Source organism: Lethenteron reissneri, chromosome 72 (assembly GCF_015708825.2).
Source record: "Lethenteron reissneri isolate LAM-NWPU_2019-01 chromosome 72, ASM1570882v1, whole genome shotgun sequence".
NCBI classification, from domain to species: Eukaryota; Metazoa; Chordata; class Hyperoartia; order Petromyzontiformes; family Petromyzontidae; genus Lethenteron; species Lethenteron reissneri.
Window position 1 is genome coordinate 4,144,178 of NC_083850.1, and position 22,199 is coordinate 4,166,376.

Consider the following 22,199-nt stretch of genomic DNA (forward strand, 5'->3'; position numbering starts at 1 on the left):
GCCCCACGCACACGGAGGCAAGAAGCAATTCAATTGCTCTGTGTGTGGGAAATCCTTTTCACGGCCATCACATCTTCAGAGACACCAGAGAACACACACGGGCGAGAAGCAATTCCTGTGCCCTGTGTGTGGGAAGACATTTGCAAAGTCATCACATCTTCAGAGACACCAGAGAACACACACGGGCGAGAAGCAATTCCTGTGCCCTGTGTGTGGGAAGACATTTGCACAATCGACAACTCTTCAAACTCATCAGAGAACGCACACGGGCGAGAAGCCATCCCTGTGCCCTGTGTGCGGGAAGACATTTGCACAATCGACAACTCTTCAAACTCATCAGAGAACGCACACGGGCGAGAAGCCATTCTTGTGCTCTGTGTGTGGGGAGGAATTTTCACAGTCATCAAACATGAACAGGCATCAGAAGGTCCACAATGATAGGAAACTGAAATCAAAAGCTGAAATTCAAGGTGCTGCAATGAGTCCTGAAGATAATTCCACCTTCGATCCCATGCAGTTGGATCCCGAGAGATGGCTGGATGTAATGGAGTGGCTCGAGGATCAAACCGAGAGCTAGTGGTGACTGAAATATAATGTTGCATGCGGTTATACCTATTAAGCCGCCTTGACTACTTTTTTGTGTAATTCTGACCCTTTAGTTTTACAGTTCGTTTGAGAGTTTCTTGACGTGCAGGTGGTGATTTGTGATGTTATCAGATTACTTGGTGAAGTGGTGTGATGAGCAGTGGTTGTGAGATGGTTCAATTCCCGTTAATATTGTAGTGTTTAAGTCTTCCTGTTTAGCTAAAGTTGGAATGCATCTGTAGTCAGATCTGTACTCAACATTTTAAGCGGATTTTTTTTTAAGTATGAAGCTTTTTTTGGTTGGTAATAATCGACTTTAGGATGTACATTGATGACGCGTTCGTTGGATATATGGCCTTGACTTCAACATAGACGCACAGTGAACAAATGTGGTGAACTAATAAGGAAATAATGGGGAATGATACTTTAACGCTTTGGTATTCCTGGAACGGATATGGTTTGCATTGTACTGGAAATGTGTGAACATAGGACATAATAAATATTCCCTTCGAATTTTGACGTAAAAATGATTGCAGATGAATAAAAACGTATTTTGAACAAATGTTTGTCTGTTCTTTATTTTAAAATGTTCCTAGTAAAAACGTGTTAAGCGAGTTTCAGGTGGAGGATCTTCGTCACACAAATCTGCCCTTAACCGGCAGCATCTTGGCTGTCTCTCCATTAACATGTGTCCCTGGAGGGGAAAGGTCCCCATTAAAAATCTATTCGCAACGTTACGGTCCCTAATCATCAAGTATGACATGTGAACTGTAACACTACCAACGATAACAAAAATAGTTAAAATACTATAATCTATTAACTAGTTTCATCATTTATAACACCAAAAACAGAGGTACGGTATTATTAGTTTTGAACAAAATAAACGGAGGTTCGTGATTATAATCGCATAATAATAATTATAATCGCACTGTGATAATGCTCATTCATGGTCATTGCAATTATTTCCAAATCCGTGTGGGGTCCCACGAGGACAGGGCACGGCCAAAAAACTCACATTATAAACTCACACTGTTATTATAAGTATATTATCGCACTCTGCTCATATGTATGTAAAATTTACGTTCAATCGAACCGCGGATCGGATATGCGAACTGTGGGGGGTGCAGGGTTAGCATCGCATTACAATTCTTAGAATAACAATATGGTCGTATGAGCATTTTGCTGTGATTGAATGTATGTTATGTGCAAGTGCAATCGTTAGTCGTAAATACGAGGCAGGGATTAATAGGTGCACGTTGCATCCAGTGTTAACGTTTATTTTAGCATTATATTTTAGGCCACTATCGTTGATAAGAGTTTGTCTGGACGTGGCACGTGCCTTGTTCTACTCGATCAACCAAAATTAGTACAATTGTCGGTCATAAAGGAGTGCGAGTTCATTCATGAGTAGTATCCACTTTGCCCCGATAACACTAACCTACAAACACAGTTATGGTTAAACAAAGTCATCTTGAGTGACTTAATTCTCAGCTCAGACAAGATCATCGCAATAATTTCCAAAGACGTGTGGGGTCCTGCGAGAGCAGGTCCCGACTACAAACAGCTGGGCAGCAGAATCGGAAGTAGCTGCGTCGCCCTCGAAATGTGATGTTGCTGCTGTTGTTGTCGCTGCTGCTGTAGTTGCTTCTGTTGCTGTAATAAACGCAGGGAGGTGGTGTTCCGTGATGGGATGACGCCTTTGATTAAAGCCTCTGATCAAACTCACCCGATTGACGCCCTTGATCGTCGCATTTGATCAACTCTGATATTGTATTCTCTCACATGTTAAGCTCTATCATAGTGAAACATTATATTATAACCTATGAACTACAACCTATGCATTGTAACGCTGTAAAATAATATTATCTATTGGGTTTCACTCCCTCGTCGAGAAGGCCGCTCTCTTCCTTTTCTAAAGTTACATGCTAATTTCTCTGCATTCACTTTAAATCGAGGACAAAGTTTTTCCATTTATTCAAAATAAGCGCACAATTACAAACTGAGATGCACTTACATATTCATGCATGAAGCACAATGGGCACATTACCCTTCGGTATGTTAATAAACATGCGGATTGTACCTTCCAAAATAACCAAATCGAATGCAAATATCCTGAAAGACAAAGGATTGGATCCTAGGGGGGGAGTTATAAGGCGGCTCAGAAGCAGAGCTCAATGCCATTTCGAGAGGGAACTTGATGAGGTTGGACGCTCGACTCGTCGCTCTCCTGATCGCCCTTCAACCGCGAGACAACGCAGCCTGGCGAGCACAATTGCTGTGTCGACAGTTAGGCGACTTTGCGTCGGGAGAGTTCGTGGCGACATCTTTAGACGGGTTACAGACATCGATATACCGTGAATCTCCAAGTAAGTGTCTATTTTCGCGGATAAAATCTTAAACGTGTTCGTCGTCAAATTTACGGGATTTTTTTTGCGTCTCGGTTAGACGCGAGTGTCGTTCTTGTTAAAGCAGTTAACAAAATCCAAAACTCGATAACACAGCTGCTGTTACTACGCTCACATGGAGCAGAGACGCTCTCCACAGCCCCACGCACACGGAGGCAAGAAGCAATTCAATTGCTCTGTGTGTGGGAAGGCATTTTCACGGCCATCACATCTTCAGAGACACAGGAGAACACACACGGGCGAGAAGCCATTCCTGTGCCCTGTGTGCGGGAAGACATTTGCACAATCGACAACTCTTCAAACTCATCAGAGAACGCACACGGGCGAGAAGCCATTCCTGTGCCCTGTGTGTGGGAAGACATTTTCACAATCGACAACTCTTCAAACTCATCAGAGAACGCACACGGGCGAGAAGCCATTCCTGTGCCCTGTGTGTGGGAAGACATTTTCACAATCGACAACTCTTCAAACTCATCAGAGAACGCACACGGGCGAGAAGCCATTCCTGTGCCCTGTGTGTGGGAAGACATTTGCTCACTCGTCACATCTTCAGAGTCACCAGAGAACACACACTGGTGAGAAGCCATTCCCGTGCTCTGTGTGTGGGAAGACATTTGCACAGTCATCAACCATGAACAGGCATCAGAAGGTCCACAATGATAGGAAACTGAAATCAAAAGCTGAAATTCAAGGTGCTGCAATGAGTCCTGAAGAAGTTTCCACCTTCGACCCCATGCAGTTGGATCCCGAGAGATGGCTGGATGTAATGGAGTGGCTCGACAGTCAACCAGAGAGCTCGGGGTGACTGAAAAAAATTACGTCATGTGGTTATATCTATTAAGCCGTATCGATAACTTTTGTGTGTAATTTTGACCATTTTAGTTTTACAGTTTTTGTGAGAGTTTATTGGCGTGCACAGTGGTGGTTTGTAATGTTATCGGATTACTTGCCGAAGTGGTGTGATGAGCACTGGTTGTGAGACTGTTCAATTGTAGTCGTTAAGTGTTCCTGTTGAGCTGAAGTTGGAATGCGTCTGTAGGTACATCTTTACTCAACATTTTAAACGTTTCAGTTTTCAAGTATAAAAACATCGACTTTAGATAGCCGATTTCAGGATGTACATTGATGACGCGTTCGTTGGATATATGGCCTTGACTTCAACATAGACGCACAGTTAACAAATGTGGTGAACTAATAAGGAAATGCTTTGGTATTCCTGGAACGGAAATGGTTTGCATCCTACTGGAAATGTGTGAACATATGACATAATACATATTTCCTTCGAGTTTTGACATAAAAATGATTGCAGATTAATAAAAAGTATTTTTAACAAATGTTTGTCCGGTCTTTATTTTATAATGTTCCTAGCAAAAATATGAGAGAATTTCAGGTGGAGGATCTCCGTCACACAAGTGTGCCCTTAACCGGCAGCATCTTGGCTGTCTACCCGATTAACACGTGTTCCTTGAGGGGAAAGGTCCCCGTAGTTAATCCTTCATCAACGTACCAGTCCCTAATCCCTAAGTATGTCGGGGATAAACTGTACTCTATAAAATGTAAACTGTAATACTAAAAACTATAACACTAAACATTAAACAATTATAAACTAGTGTTTTAATTTATAACCATTTAAACGGAGGTAAGGTATTATAATATCATTAGAAGCATTAGAATCACAGTGTGATCGTATAAGAATCACGCACAAACCCATTCTTAACTAATGAGATTATGAATCGTTACAATTATTATAACAATCGCAATTTGTGACAAAGCGAAATTCCCACAAGCAAAACACCACGCTCACGTGACGAATTCTTAAACAAACTGCTATACTCAAGTGACAGAACTTAACAAAAAAACGCCGCAATAAAAAAAACAACATCAATGGACAAATCGTAAAAACAGACAACACACGCACGTTAGTAGCTGTTAGAAGAAGACAACACTTAACACCTTCAACTATACACATTGTACAGCCAACTCGTAAATGGGGCGGTATATGACAGCCTTCGCTGCTGTCGACGGGGCCAAGCAGCGAGTGTTTAACGCCATTGTTTCAGAATCCGTGTCATCACCCGGCCACAGCGCCTGAGCCAAACTACATCTCTCGAACAAGGCAGCCTTCCCTATGCTGTGTATATTAGCAGTTTATTTTCGGACGCACTTGAAGATAACAATTCGTCTAGAAAAGGCAGGCGACTTGTTCTACCAACACGATTTCAAATTTATATCCGAAAGAAGTATGAGTTCATTCATGAGTAGTATTCACTAAGCCCCGATGGCACTTACCTACACACAGTTATGATTAAACAAAGTAACATTAGTCGCTCATCCCAGCTCAGACATGATCATAGCAAATATTTCCAAATTCGTGTCGGGTCCCACGAGAACAGGGCACGTCCACAAACTCTCAAATTGTAAACTCACATTGTATACTCTAACATTATAAACTCTAACAATATAACCTTTAAACTATGAGGTTTACATTGTAACGCTTTAAAATAACACTACAAACTAGTGTTATAGTAAACTTTAATGTCGTGAACTCTAACAATATAAGCTATGAGCGATACATTATAACGCTATAAAATTACATCATAAACTAGTGTTACAGATTAGAACACCGTAGATTGAAGTGTGGTATTCAAATCTCATTCGAATTCTTAGCTTCACACCGTGGTCCTCTAAGAATCACACTATGCTCGTGAGTTTGTAACATGTCTATGTAATATGCATGAATGTAACCAACCAGCGAGTAATGGAAGAGCTGATCCCGAATCGGAGGCCACCACCCGAACATCAGCAACAGTCGATAGCGTGATTCTAATAGGACCACGTTGTTATTATAACAATTTTAATGCGATCAAAATCGCGCACCTCCCATTTTGCATTTACGACTCGCGATATGCATCTACATATAACATACATTCTAGCTCAGTGTAATTCTAATACGACCATAGTGTTATTCTAATCATTCTAATCCGATCCTAATCCACCAGTTCGCATATCCGACCCCCGGTTCGCATGTCCAACGGACATACATATTACATACATACGACCATAGTATGTATGTAATATGCATACATATGTGCAGTGTGATTCTATTACGATCACATTGTGATTATAATACTTCTAATGATATTCTAATGTTGATTTGAAGCTTTCGTGACTGCAGGAATTAATACTCGTTGGTTCTTTCGGTAAAGTCACGTAGGTAGAAATAAAACAAAGTAAATCACGTTTCGGACGAAACACAAGCGCCCGTCTTCAGGTGAGAATCGCGATATCCGCGATGTCTGCTGCGAGCAGCACGATCTCTGCTGCAGACATCGTTTCGGGCGCTTGTGTTGCGTCCGAAACGTCGTTATTTATTTTGTTTTATTTATACCTACGTGACTTTACCGAAAGAACCAAAGAGTATAGATATTCTAATACTGTCCCTCCGTTTACGGTCTTATAAATTATATAAAAAAACTAGTTTATATTCGTTTAATGTTTAATGCTCTCTTTAAAGCGTTACAGTTTACATGTTTTAGAGTACAAGTGATCTCCAGTATACTTCGGAATTAGGGAACGAAAAGTTGCTAAACTATTTATAACGGGGACCTTTCCCCTCTCGGAACACATGTTGATGGTAATTTTAATCCCATCCTGATCCTGCACCTTCCGTTTCACATATCCCGCCCTTGACATGTTACATACATACATGTTACATACATACATGTTACATGCACATATACTTACTACAAACAGACATGTTACATACATACATGTTACATACATACAAAGCAGTCTGCAACCGTGAATTGTGCAGCTTGGAATAATTGAGGACATCGCGTTTATCAGTTTACATGTTATAGAGTACAGGTGATCCCCGGTATACTTCGGGATTCGGAACCGGAGCGTTGCAAAACGATTCATAACGAAGAACTTTCCCCGCCAGAGAGCAAGCCGCTAATGAAAACAACTCGGGCGGCGGGACCACGTGCGTCCATGAGCGGTAGGGGACAGGGCATGGTTGTATTGCCTACAGGTGCCACCGGGTACGTCCCCCAAGTTGCTCCGCCCATGGCGGGGTCCAGTAGAAGTCATAGAGGTGAAACGGCTGCAGTGTGTATGAATACAGATAGGGCGTCGCCGTTGGTTCGTCCACCCATCGCGCCTCAAGACTTATGTCCGTCCCCACCCAGACAGCTCATCCCCATGTCCTGTACAGCCCAAGTCTGGTGTGTCCGACGTGGTGGGGCTCTCGGCAACGGAAACCGTACGCCAAATGAAATGTGTTGTGATGCCCACAGTTTCTGAGCCCCTGAGGCCCGGGCTACCGTCAAAGATTTGTCCATGTAGGCATCCAGATATTTAAACACAGAGACAGTTTCAACTGAGAAGATGGGTATAAGCTGATCTCTTAGCTTCGGTGTATCAATGGTTCTGGCTGTGTGGTGAGCTGTGTGTGTCTCAATGGCGAGACCAACGTTGCGGTGATTCTCTTGCGTGGACGCGCTCGCCTCACAGCGCAGTTGGCAGCGCCGCAGCAGCTTGTGTTACACACAGACGTGACATTATCTGTCCACTGTTGGATGAATGTGTGGTAATGGAATTTAATAGCTAATTACAGTATATACCTGTAGACAACCTGTAGTGTTGTTTGAGAGCAGCTACTAAAGTCGCTGCGGCAAACGAGGTGGTGGCTGGCCAAACCATGCCTCGCTGTTTTTCTCCGGAGTGATGACGGATACAAACCAGACCAAGCGGAGACCATGTACCAGATCGGATTTTGGTTACTGATGCTAGAGTGATTGTATTGCAAGTGTGGTCACTACGCGTCTGTACGTGCTCACTCCCGAAGCTTGGCGATTTTTGGCAACGCCACGGGGCTGCATTCACTTTAAATCGAGGACAATGGAGGGCATGGGGAACGTGTTTTTCCATTTATTCAAAATAAGCGCACAATTACACACTAAAATGCACTTACATATTCATGCATGAAGCACAAAGGGCACATTACTCTTCGGTAATCTACATGCGGATTGTGACTTCCAAAATTAACAATCGAATGCAAATATCCTGAAAGACAAAGGATTGGATCCTAGGGGGGGAGTTATAAGGCGGCTCAGAAGTAAAGTTCAATGCCATTTTAGTAGTTAACAAAGCTCAACGTTAAACATCCTTGCGACCGATAGCGCACTTTTGACTCGATAACACCGCTGCTATTACTACGCTCACATGGAGCAGAGACGCTCTCCACAGCCCCACGCACACGGAGGCAAGAAGCCATTCAATTGCTCTGTGTGTGGGAAGTCCTTTTCACGGACATCAGATCTTCAGAGACACCGGAGAACACACACGGGCGAGAAGTCGTTCCTGTGCTCTGTGTGTGGGAAGACATTTGCACACTCATCACATCATCAGAGTCACCAGAAAACACACACGGGTGAGAAGCCATTCCTGTGCCCTGTGTGTGGAAAGGCATTTGCAAAGTCATCAAATCTTCAGAGTCACCAGAAAACACACACGGGTGAGAAGCCATTCCTGTGCTCTCTGTGTGGGAATACATTTGCAAGGTCATTAACTCTTCAAACTCATCAGAGAACGCACACGGGCGAGAAGCCATTCCTGTGCCCTGTGTGTGGGAAGACATTTGCACGCTCATCAAACATCAACAGGCATCAGAAGGTCCACAATGATAGGAATCTGAAATCAAAAGCAGAAATTCAAGGTGCTGCAATGAGTTCTGAAGAAGTTTCCACCTTCGTTCCCATGCAGTTGGATCCCGAGAGATGGCTGGATGTAATGGAGTGGCTCGAGAGTCAACCAAAGAGCTCGGGGTGACTGAAAAAAAAATTACGTCATGTGGTTATACCTATTAAGCCGTATCGAGTACTTTTGTGTGTAATTTTGACCATTTTAGTTTTACAGTTTTTGTGAGTTTTATTACGTGCACAGTGCTGGTTTGTAATGTTATCGGATTACTTGCCGAAGTGGTGTGATGAGCACTGGCTGTGAGAGGGCTCAATTGTAGTCGTTAAGTGTTCCTGTTGAGCTAAAGTTGGAATGCGTCTGTAGGTACATCTTTACTCAACATTTTAAACGGTTTTTTTTTCTTTGCATATAACTGTTTTTATTGGTATTAATCGACTTTAGATAGCCGATTTCAGGATGTACATTGATGACAAGTTCGTTGGATATATGGCCTTGACTACAACATAGACGCACAGTGAACAAATGTGGTGAACTAATAAGGAAATCATGGGAAATGATACTTTAACGCTTTGGTATTCCTGGAACGGAAATGGTTTGCATTGTACTGGAAATTTGTGAACATAGGACGTAATAAATATTCCCTTCGAGTTTTGATGTAAAAATGATTGCAGAAGAATAAAAACGTATTTTTAACAAATGTTTATCCGGTCTTTATTTTATGATGCTCCTATGTTAAGAGAATTTCAGGTGGAGGATCTCCGTCACACAAGTGTGCCCTGAACTGGCAGCATCTTGGCTGTCTAACCGATTAACACGTGTTCCTTGAGGGGAAAGGTCCCCGTAGTTAATAGTTCATCAACGTACCAGTCCCTAATCCCGAAGTATGTCGGGGATAAACTGTACTCTATAACATGTCAACTGTAATACTATACACGATATCACTAAACATTAAACGATTATAAGCTAGTGTTTTAATTTATAACCATATAAACGGAGGTAAGGTATTATAATAGCATTAGAATCACAGTGTGGTCGTATAAGAATCTAACACTGTTCAAATGTATGTATAGTGTACGTGCAAGGATCGGATAAAAATTATTACAATTACAACATGGTCATATTACAATCACGATTTTCACTGCTAGATGTCATCGAATAACAAAAGACTATATTTATATAAATACAAGCACAAACCCATTATAAACTCATGCGATTATGAATCGTTACAATTATTATAACAATCACAAATTGTGACAAAGCGAAATTCCCACAAGCAAAACACCACGCTCACGTGACGAATTCTTAAACAAACTGCCACACTCAAGTGACAGAACTCAACAAAAAAACGCCGCAATAAAAAAAACAACATCATTGGACAAATCCTAAAAACAGACAACACACGCACGTTAGTAGCTGTTAGAAGAAGACAACACCGAGCACCTTCAACTATACACATCATACAGCCAACTCGTAAATGGGGCGGTATATGACAGCCTTCCGAAACGTCGTTATTTATTTCGTTTTATTTCTACCTACGTGACTTTACCGAAAGAACCAAAGAATAGAGATATTCTAATACAATATTAGAGGATATTCTAATACAATATTAGAGGATATTCTAATACGATATTAGAATATAATTAGAAGTATTAGAATCGCAATGTGATCGTCTTGGAATCACACTGCGCATATGTATGTAGAGTGAACGTGCACGCGAACGCTGCTCGTATGTATGAAAACGCACTCCCTTATGACCGACATTGTACTAATTTTTGTTGATCGAGTAGAACAAGGCCCGTGCCACGTCCAGACGAATTCTTATCAACAATAGTGTTCTTAAATAGTATGCTAAAGTAAATGTTATAACTGGATTAAACGTGCACCTCTTAACCCCTCCCTCGCATTTACGACTAACAATTTGCATTTGCACATAACATACATTAAAGCACAGTAATTTGCTAATACGACCATATTGTTATTCTAAAATTTGAATGCGATTCTTGCCCTGTACCCCCACAGTTCACATATCCGACCCCCGGTTTGATTGAACAGATAATTTACATACATATGTGTAGAGTGCGATTGTAATACTTATAATGAGATTTAAATACCGTACCTCCGTTTATGGTGCTATAAATTATAAAACCAGTTGATTTTTTTGTCGTTTAATGTTTAGTGTTATTGTTTATAGTGGTATCAGTTTACATGTTTTAAGTACAGGTGATTCCCGGTGTACTTCGGTATTCTGGACCTGAACGTTGCGAACGATTCATAACGAGGACCTTTCCCCACCAGAGCGCAAGACGCTAATGAAAAGAACTCGGGGCGGCGGGAACACGTGCTTCCATAGGCAGTGGGGGACAGGGCATGGTTGTATTGCCTACAGGTGCCACCAGGTACGTCCCCCAAGTTGCTCCGCCCATGGCGGGGTCAGGTAGAGGTCATAGAGGTGGGTGATGTAAAGACAGTGCGTCAACTAAGGGACAAGTGGTGACAACAAGATAGAGAGAGTTCGAGAAGGGAAGGCGAGACCAAGTGTGGGCGGAGGTTCACGCCGAGAATGAGAGAGGGGGAGGAACGAGGTTTGGGGCTGTGTTGGCTGGTTGCTGTCTCGTCGTCGTCGTTGCTATATCGTGACGCCTGGGGTCTGAAACCGCGTTAAAGGCTAAATAAAAGAGTTTGGAGTAATTACAATTTTAACGATTCATAATTGCACTGGCTTAAATTGGGTTTGTTCGATTAATTTATATATTCATACTGAATATTGCTATTTGATGCCATTGAGATGGAACATTCATCCAATAGTGGAGAGCTTGACCCTAATACCACCAAGGTGTTATTCAAATAATTTTAAACCCATCCTGATCCTGCGATTTCCCTTTCACATATCCCATCCTTGGTTGGCACGTCCATATTACATGCATATATGTTATATACATGCATGTACCATGTTACATACATACATGTTACATACATACATGTTACATACTTACGAGCATAGTGTGATTCGAAGAGGACCACGGAATGATTCTAATAATTCGATTGAGAATCAAATATAACACTTCATTGTACGGTTTGCTAATCTATAACACTAGTTAATAATGTTCTTTTATAACGTTTTAATGTATAGGTTATATTGTTAGAGTTCACACATTTAGAGTTCACACATTTAGAGTTTACTTTAACACTTGTTTATGGTAATTTGTATATTCTTCAAATGTATATGTTAATGTTTTTAAATTATATTGTTGGAGTTCAAATTGTTAACGTTCACAGTGTGAGAGTTTACAATGTAAGAGTATATCAAAGGCGTCGATCGAGAGCGTTGATCTGGTAGGTTTGATCAGCGTTTTTTTTTATATATAAGCCGTTATCCTCTTACGGGACACCAACATGCTGCGTATATAACAGTGCTCTCGTGGGACCCCACACGTCTATGGAAATAATTGAGATGATCCTATCTGAGCTGAGATTTGAGCGTTATCGTTTATAGTATTACAGTTTACATGTTATAGAGTACAGTTTATCCCCGACATACTTCGGGATTAGAGACTGGTACGTTGATGAACGATTAACTACGGGGACCTTTCCCCTCAAGGAACTCGTGTTAATCGGGTAGACAGCCAAGATACTGCCGGTTAAGGGCATACTTGTGTGACGGAGATCCTCCACCTGACATTATATGAACATGTTTTTGCTAGGAACATTATAAAATAAAGACCATACAAACATTTGTAAAAAATACGTTTTTATTCATCTGCAATCATTTTTACGTCAAAACTCGAGGGGAATATTTATTACATTTCCAGTACAATGCAAACCATTTCCGTTCCAGGAATACCAAAGCGTTAAAGTATCATTCCCCATGATTTCACCACATGCGTTCACTGTGCGTCTATGTTGAAGTCAATGCCATATATCCAACGAACGCGTCATCAATGTACATCCTGAAATCGGCTATCTAAAGTTGATTAATACCAACCAAAAAAAGCTATATAATTGAAAAAAACTTTAAAATGTTGAGTAAAGATGTACCTACAGACGCATTCCAATTTTAGCTCAACAGGAACACTTAACGACCAGTGCTCATCACACCACTTCAGCAAGTAATCCGATAACATTACAAACCACCACTGTGCACGTCATTACTGTGCACGTAATTAAACTGTAAATCTAAAATGGTCAAAATTATAGTACTCAAGACAGCTTAATAGGTATAACCGCATGCAACATCACCGCGAGCTCTCGGGTTGATCCTCGAGCCACTCCATTACATCCAGCCATCTTTCGGGATCCAACTGCATGGGATCGAAGGTGGAATTATCTTCAGGAATCATTGCAGCACCTTGAATTTCACCTTTTGATTTCAGCTTCCTATCATCGTGGACCTTCTGATGCCTGTTCCGTTTTGAAGACTGTGCAAATGACTTTCCACACACAGTGCACAGAAATGGCTTCTCGCCCGTGTGTGTTCTCTGGTGACTCTGAAGAGTTGACGAGTGTGCAAATGTCTTCCCACATACAGGGCACAGGAATGGCTTCTTGCCCGTGTGTGTTCTCTGATGAGTTTGAAGAGTTGATGAGTCTGCAAATGTCTTCCCACACACAGGGCACAGGAATGGCTTCTCGCCCGTGTGTGTTCTCTGATGTGCTAGAAGATGTGATGACCGTGCAAATGTCTTCCCACACACAGGGCACAGGAATGGCTTCTCGCCCGTGTGTGTTCTCTGGTGTCTCTGAAGATCTGATGGCCATGAAAAGGACTTCCCACACACAGCGCAATTGAATGGCTTCTTGCCTCCGTGTGCGTGGGGCTGTGGAGAGCGTCTCTGCTCCATGTGAGCGGAGTAACAGCAGCGGTGTTATCGAGTCAAAAGTACACTATCGGCCACAAGGATTTTTAGCGTTAAGTTTTGGATTTTGTTAACTGCTAAAACAAGAACGACACTCGCGTCTAACCGAGACGCAAAAAAATCCCGCTAATTTGACAACGAACACGTTTAAGAGTTTATCCGCGAAAATAGACACTTACTTTGATATTTACGGTATATCGGTGTCTGAAACCCGTCTGAAGATGTCGCCACGAACTCTCCCGACGCAAAGTCGCCTAACTGTCGACTCAGCAATTGTGCTCGCCAGGCTGCGTTGTCTCGCGGTTGAAGGGCGATCAGCAGAGCGACGAGTCGAGCGTCCAACCTCATCAAATTCCCTCTCGAAATGGCATTGAGCTCTGCTTCTGAGCCACCTTATAACTCCCCCCCTAGGATCCAATCCTTTGTCTTTCAGGATATTTGCATTCGATTGTTAATTTTGGAAGGTACAATCCGCATGTCTATTAACATACCGAAGGGTAATGTGCCCATTGTGCTTCATGCATGAATATGTAAGTGCATCTCAGTGTGTAATTATGCGCTTATTTTGAATAAATGGAAAAACACGTTCCCCATGCCCTCCATTGTCTTCGATTTAAAGTGAACGTAGCCCCGTGGCGTTGCCAAAAATCGCCGAGCTTCGGGAGTGAGCACGTACAGACGCGTAGTGACCACACTTGCAATACAATCACTCTAACATCAGTAACCAAAATCCGATCTGGTACATGGTCTCCGCTTGGTCTGGTTTGTATCCGTCATCACTCCGGAGACAAACAGCGAGGCATGGTTTGGCCAGCCACCACCTCGTTTGCCTAAACGACTTTAATAGCTGCTCTCAAACAACACTATCACCAATGGTGGTTAATGGGCTAGGCTGTTAAGCGGACAATCAGTCGTTTTGGGCAAGGCGTATGGGATATTACACACCTTTGTTATCCCATAAACACAATACACAGCATCGGTAAGGCTGCCTTGTTGGGGAGATGTAGCTTGGGTAAGGTGCTGTCACTGGAGTTAGGCGATGTGACTGGGTTATCACACGGATTCCTAAAAGCAGCTTAGACAACACGATCCACTGCGCTCCATCTCCCCACATGAACGACGACATTCTGAGTTTTAAAAAAGTGGAATAAATATTTGTAAATACTTTTTTTAAAATAATGTTTCTTGTATCTATGTTACAATGTGTGATTGTTATACTCTTTATTTGTGTATACTGTATATACTTATATGGCTATTCGATTCCATTGATACGACACATTCATCCAACAGTGGAAAGTGTGATTCTAATACGAGTGGGATTCGAATAATTGTAATTCGATTATAATCCTGCATATCCTACCCCCGGTTGGCATTTTAACTTACCATACGTACAACCACAGTGTGATTCTAATGATTAGTATGCGATTATAATCCCATACCTCCAATTATGTGGTTCTGCACTATAACAGTTAATCGTATTTTAAAGCGTAACAATGGCTAGGTTGTATTTCATAGGTTATAATATTATATTTCACTATGTTAGAGTTTAACATGTGAGAGTTTACAATGTCAGAGTTGATCAAGAGCGTCAATCTTGATCGACGCAGAAACAAATACAGCAGCAGCAGCAACATCACATTTCTAGGGCGACGCAGCTACTTCTGATTCTGCTGCTTCCGCTGCTCAGATATTTGTTGCCAGGCCCTGCTCTCGCGGGACACCACACGTCTTTGGAAATGAATACTATGATCATGTCTGAGCTGAGGTTTGAGCGAATAAAGTTTACTTTGTGTAAACATAACTGCGTGTTGGTTTGTATAATCGGGGATCAGCGAAGACTACTCATGAATGAAAACGCACTCCCTTATGACGGACATTGTACTAATTTTTGTTGATCGAGTAGAACAAGGCACGTGCCACGTCCAGACGAATTATTATCAACAATCTTACTTGCGCAGCAGCATCACGTTGCCGTCCACTCATTGATATGCTAATTTTATCTGCCCCCTCCCTCTCTCCGTCCCCGCCCCCCCTCTCTATATTTAAGGGACCGTCACAGAAACGACCCCTCTCTTTGTGCCGATATGTGTCCTCTCTCTGTGTGTCCTTGTGATGTCTGTCTGCTTGTATGTCTGTCTATAGTTTTCGAGTTAGATTTTTGTTGCAATTTCTTTTATGCCTGATGATGATTGCTTGTATTGCAATTGAAACGTCGTAATATGCTATTATTTTAATTTATTATTTTATCTTTAGACGTGACTTAACCGAAAGAACCAAAGAATAGTTCCAGTGGTGTTCCGTGATGGGATAACAAACTTTGATCAAATACTTTTATCAAACGAGTCATTACAATTGTAACGATTCATAATTGCACGGGCTTATTTTGGGTTTGTGCAAATTTTTTATATTTACATACTGAATATTGCTATGTGATGCCATTGAGATGGAACATTCATCCCGCAGTGGACAGCTTGATCCTAATACCACCAAAGTGTTATTCAAATAATTGTAATCCCATCCTGATCCTGCACCTTCCGTTTCACATAACCCACCCTTGGTTCGCACGTCCATATTACATACATACATGTTACATACATACATGTTACATGCATGCATGTACCATGTTACATACATACATGTTACATACATACATGTTACATGCATACATGTACCATGTTACATACATACATGTTACATGCATACATGTTACATGCACATATACTTACTACACACAGACATGTTACATTCTTACGACCGTAGTGTGATTCGAAGAGGACCACGGAGTGATTCGAATAATTCGAATGCAATTCGAAAATCACACTTCAAGGTAGGTTGTTCTAATCTATAGCACTAGTTAATAATGTTATTGTATAGCCTTATAATGTATAGCTCATATGTTATATTGTTAGAGTTCACATACTAGTTTACAGTAATTTGTAGATTTTTCAAATGTATATGTGAATGTTTTTAAGTTACCATTGTTGAAGTTCATAATGTTAAAGTTCACAGTGTGAGAATTTACAATGTGAGAGTATATCCAAGACGTCGATCGATGGCGTTGGTAGGTTGGTGTCACGGGACACCAACATGCTGCCGATATAACAGTAACAGAAGCAACTACAGCAGCTACAAAACCATTCGATGGCAAAGCAGCGACTTCTTTTTCAATCTGAGAGTTTGTGGCCGTGCCCTGTTCTCGTGGGACCCGACACGGATTTGGAAATAATTGCTATGATCATGTCTGAGCTGAGATGAGCGACTAATGTTTACTTTGTTTAATCATAACTGTGCGAAGGTTAGTGCCATCGGTGCTTAGTGAATACTACTCATGAATGAACTCATTCTTTCGGATAGAAATTTGAAATCGTTTTGGTAGAACAATTCGCTTTACTTTTCGAGATGAATTGTTATCTTCAAGTGCGTCCGTAAATAAACTGCTAAAATACACAGCATAGGGTAGGCTGCCTGGTTGGGGAGATGTAGTTTGGCTAAGGCGCTGTGGCCGGGTGATGACACGGATTCTGAAACAATGGAGTTAAACACTCGCTGCTTGGCCCCGTCGACAGCAGCGAAGGCTGTCAAATACCGCCCCATTTACGAGTTGGCTGTATGATGTGTATAGTTGAAGGTGCTAGGTGTTGTCTTCTTCTAACAGCTACTAACGTGCGTGTGATGTCTGTTTTTACGATTTGTACCTTTGATGTTTTTTTTTTATTGCGGCGTTTATTTGTTGAGTTCTGTCACTTGAGTGTTGCAGTTTGTTTAAGAATTCGTCACGTGAGCGTGGTGTTTTGCTTGTGGGAATTTCGCTTTGTCACAATTTGTGATTGTTATAATAATTGTAACGGTTCATAATCTCATGAGTTTATAATGGGTTTGTGCGTGTATTCATATAAATATATTCCGTCTTTTGTTATTCGATGACATCTAGCATTAAAAATCGTGATTGTCATATGACCATGTTGTAATTGTAATAATTTTTATCCGATCTTTGCACGTACACTATACATACATATGAGCATAGTGCGAATCTTATACGACCACACTGCTTCTAATGATTGTAATGATATTATAATACCTTACCTCCGTTTATATGGTTATAAATTAAAACACTAGTTTATAATCGTTTAATGTTTAGTGTTATCGTTTTTAGTATTACAGTTTACATGTTATAGAGTACAGTTTATCCCCGACATACTTCGGGATTAGGGACTGGTACGTTGATGAACGATTAACTACGGGGACCTTTCCCCTCAAGGAACACGTGTTAATCGGGTAGACAGCCAAGATGCTGCCGGTTAAGGGCACACTTGTGTGACGGAGATCCTCCACCTGAAATAATATTAGCATGTTTTTGCGAGGAACATTATAAAATAAATAACGGACAAACATTTGTTAAAATACGTTTTTATTCATCTGCAATAATTTTTATGTCAAAACTCGAAGGAAATATGTATTATGTCCTATGTTCACACATTTCCAGTAGGATGCAAACCATTTACGTTCCAGGAATACCAAAGCGTTAAAGTTTCATTCCCCATGATTTCCTTATTAGTTCACCACATTTGTTCACTGTGCGTCTATGTTGAAGTCAAGGCCATATATCCAACGAACGCGTCATCAATGTACATCCTGAAAACCGGCTATCTAAAGTCGATTAATACCAATCAAAAAAGCTATATACTTGAAAAAAAACGTTTAAAATGTTGAGTAAAGATGTACCTACAGACGCATTCCAACTTTAGCTCAACAGGAACACTTAACGACTACAATTGAACTCTCTCACAACCAGTGCTCATTACACCACTTCGGCAAGTAATCCGATAACATTACAAACCACCAGAGTGCACGTCACGAAACTCTCACAAAAACTGTGAAACTAAAATGGTCAAAATTACACACAAAAGTTATCGATACGGCTTAAAAGGTATAACCGCATGCAACATTATATTTCAGTCACCCCGAGCTCTCGGTTTGATCCTCGAGCCACTCCATTACATCCAGCCATCTCTCGGGATCCAACTGCATGGGATCGAAGGTGGAATCTTCTTCAGAATTCATTGCAGCACCTTGAATTTCACCTTTTGATTTCAGCTTCCTATCATTGTGGACCTTCTGATGCCTGTTAAGAGTTGATGACCGTGCAAATGACTTCCCACACACAGAGCACAGGAATGGCTTCTCGCCCGTGTGTGTTTTCTGGTGACGCTGAAGAGTTGATGCCTGTGCAAATGTCTTCCCACACACAGGGCACAGCAATGGCTTCTCGCCGGTGTGTGTTCTCTGGTGAGTTTGAAGATTTGATGCCTGTGCAAATGTTTTCCCACATACAGAACACAGGAATTGCTTCTCACCCGTGTGTGTTCTCTGGTGTCTCTTGAGATTTGATTGCCGTGAAAATTCCTTCCCACACACAGAGCAATTGGATGGCTTCTTGCCTCCGTGTACGTGGGTCTGTGGAGAGCGTCTCTGCTCCATGTGAGCGCAGCGCTGTTATCGAGTCAAAAGTACGCTATCGGCCGCAAGGATGTTTAGCGTTGAGTTTTGGATTTTGTTAACAGCTAAAACAAGAACGACACTCGCGTCTAACCGAGACGCAAAAAATCCCGCTAATTTGACGACGAACACGTTTAAGAGTTTATCCGCGAAAATAGACACTTACTTGGAGATTCACGGTATATCGATGTCTAGAACCCGTCTGAAGATGTCGCCACGAACTCTCCCGACGCAAAGTCGCCTAACTGTCGACGCAGCAATTGTGCTCGCCAGACTGCGTTGTCTCGCGGTTGAAGGGCGATCAGCAGAGCGACGAGTCGAGCGTCCAATCTCATCAAGTTCCCTCTCGAAATGGCATTGAGCTCTGCTTCTGAGCCGCCTTATACCTCCCCCCCAAGGATCCAATCCTTTGTCTTTCAGGATATTTGCATTCGATTGTTAATTTTGGAAGTTACAATCCGCATGTCTATTAACATACCGAAGGGTAATGTGCCCATTGTGCTTCATGCATGAATATGTAAGTGCATCTCAGTGTGTAATTGTGCGCTTATTTTGAATAAATGGAAAAACTTTGTCCTCGATTTAAAGTGAATGCAGAGAAATTAGCATGTAACTTTAGAAAAGGATGAGAGCGGCCTTCTCGACGAGGGAGTGAAACCAAAAAGGTAATATTCTTTTACAGCGTTACAATGGATAGGTTGTAGTTCATAGGTTATACTATTATGTTTCACTATGATAGAGCTTAACATGTGAGAGTATACAATATCAGAGTTGATCAAATGCGAGCAGGCTACCTTGAGAGCGATCGCGAATGGGTTGCGTGTCTGGAAGAAGCCTCGCTCTTTCAGATGCCGTACCAGCTTCGTCAACTCTTCGCTACGATTCTGCTGTATTCCATGCCAGCAGATACGAAGGATCTCTGGGATAAATTCTACGACGAATTGGCTCGCGATTACGAGTACCAGTACCGCGAGCTGACCAACAAAGAACAAATGGCAAAGTTTAAGACCCTTCACAGCCTCCACGAGTTCCTCACGGCAGGTGGGATGGCTCTGTCGGACTTTGACGACCTCCCGCAGCTTTCCGAGTACCCACACTTGGTCTTGGACTCGCTGCTTGAGAACAACCATATCCGCCGCGAATTGGAAGGATATGATAGAAACGAGCTATAAGACATCGTAGAACATGCTGACAGACTCAACACGAACTAGAGAGAAATCTACGACAAAATTGTTGGCTCAGTCGAAGACAGTCAACCCGATCAAAAGCTGTTCTTCATCGATGGTCCGGGCGGCACGGGGAAGTCCACGCTGCTCAACCATGTGCTGGCGAAGATACGTCTTCAAGGCAAGATTGCGATTGCTGTTGATTCCAGCGGCATTGCCTCGCTGCTGCTTCCAGGCGGCCGTACCGCGCATTCCATGTTCAAGATCCCGTTGAAACCGACGAACATATCCACATGCTTCATTCGCAAACAGTCCAAGCTCAAAACATTTATCAAGGAGGCAAGTCTTATCGTTTGGGATGAAGCCCCAATGACGCCCCGGTTTGCGTTTGAAGCAGTGGATCGCACACTTCGCGATATTTTGGACAATCTGCATGAACCGTTTGGAGGCAAAGTGGTTGTCCTGTCCGTTGACTTTCGACAGATTCTTCCAGTTGTCAAGAAAGGAACACCAGCTGATACTGTGGATGCGTATTTCAAGTCGTCCGACCTGTGGTCCCACTTCAAGCAAGTTCATCTGACTGTGAACATGAGAGTCCAGTGTGCAGAGAACCAAGAATCCGCCGCAGAACTTGCTGCCTTTTCAAAATGTATTTTGTAAGTCGGAGAGGGTAGGCATGAAGTTGATCCAGACCTCGGTCCAGATTGCATGAAGACTCCGCGTGCCATGGTGATCGACAATCCTGAATACGACCCAGACATCGACGGAGATGAGGACGGCAGTCATCTGCCCGTTCCACTCGGGTTGAAGAGGATTGTCGATGCCATGTACAGTGCAGATGAATTGAATTACCCTACGGTGGCAACGAACGACTACTTCGCTCGCCGCACTATTCTGACACCGACCAACGCCGCTGTGCAGCGAGTGAATGAGGGTGTCGTGGATCGCCTCAGAGAAACTCCACAAGTGTTCCTGTCTACAGATTCGGTTGAGGACGACGAGAGAGCAGGGTCAGCATTCTTTGAGACAGAGGTCCTCAACTCGGTGAACATCAACGGGGTTCCGCCACACAAGTTGATCCTCAAGAAAGGCATCCCAGTGATGATGATGCGCAACTTGAACCCGGACGCTGGCCTGTGCAACGGAACACGGCTGCGCATCGTGGAAATGAAGCCACACGCGACTATCATGACAGGAACCCATAACGGTAAGGAGGTGTTGATCCCTCGGATCATCTTCATCAGCGACGACGACACGAAGGACTTCCCATTTCGACTTCGGCGCAAGCAGTTCCCATTGTCCCAGCCTTCGCGATGACCATCAACAAGGCGCAAGGGCAAACTGTTCACAACCTGGGATTATATCTACCAACGCCATGCTTCTCGCACGGCCAACTGTACGTGGCACTATCGCGAGTCACGGCAAGATCCAACATCAAGGCGCTTATTGAGGGACCTGACGACGAGGAGGAAGACGGAGTGTACACGAAGAATATCATGAATCGCCAGATATTTGAATAAGTTGCATTCTATATTTGAATAAGTTGCATTATTGAATAATGTCGATTGAGCGTCTCATTAAAATACATATAACCTCACAAAAATAAACATATAACAATCACCAAAACATGTCTATTGTGTCCAGCCACTTTCAACTCCCCACCAACCAAGCATGTACACACCGCCCGCGAAGCGGGCGGCAACTGCTAGTTAGCGTAACTACCATTCGCACACTTGCATACACACCACAGTCACACAGCGCAGGGTGTGCGCCCACAGTGCACTGCACCACTGCGGCGCAGACCTTGCCAAACCTATGCTATCGCTCTCTTGCGGGCGTGTTAATTATTTATTTTTATCGAATCAAAGTGAGCTGTGGCTTTTTGCCGGCTGTTTTATTTTCATCGAATCAGAGCTAGCTGTTTGGGCGGGTCCGTACATAAATTAACGTCCAGATACGCACGCAGACGACCAAACCAGCGTAGTTGTTTA

At 42.6% G+C, this 22,199-nt stretch overlaps 1 pseudogene; it reads right to left on the minus strand.

Moving 5' to 3' along the window:
- The window catches only part of LOC133361332 (oocyte zinc finger protein XlCOF6-like), a 61,059-nt pseudogene that overhangs the window by 2,942 nt on the left and 35,918 nt on the right, over positions 1–22,199 (minus strand).